This window comes from Myxine glutinosa, chromosome 5 (assembly GCF_964187855.1).
Source record: "Myxine glutinosa chromosome 5, kmMyxGlut1.1, whole genome shotgun sequence".
NCBI classification, from domain to species: domain Eukaryota; kingdom Metazoa; phylum Chordata; class Myxini; order Myxiniformes; family Myxinidae; genus Myxine; species Myxine glutinosa.
The window spans coordinates 116,206,459-116,206,906 of NC_136265.1; positions in this window are offsets into that span (position 1 = coordinate 116,206,459).

Here is a 448-nt window from a genome sequence, read left to right on the forward strand (position 1 = left end):
TTTCCAGAGAGTCCGAGAGATCATTGATGAAGACCAGAAAAAGCACAAAGCCCATAACACTGCCTTGGGGAACTCCAGCCAGAGCAGGAAGGGGAGAAGAGAGAAATCCATTCAGGGCCACACGTTGGCTGCGACCAGAGAGGAAAGTATTATGACGTCATAGGTCAAAGTACGGACGCCATCTTGGAAAAACATTACACCTCTATAGGTCCCAAACCGCTTAATGGAAAAATTTAAACATGGCTCATTGTCAAGTACACCCCATGGGGAATAAGAGATGTTAATGATGATGTCATAGGTGCCTCCATTATGGCGTCATAATTCGACAAGTACAACCCTTGATCTGATCAGTATGAAAAAAAATTCTCTGCAACTGTTAATCCGATGAACAAGAAATTTTCAGAATATGTGAGGCTCCCCCTGTATAATTTTTTTATGATAATTATAA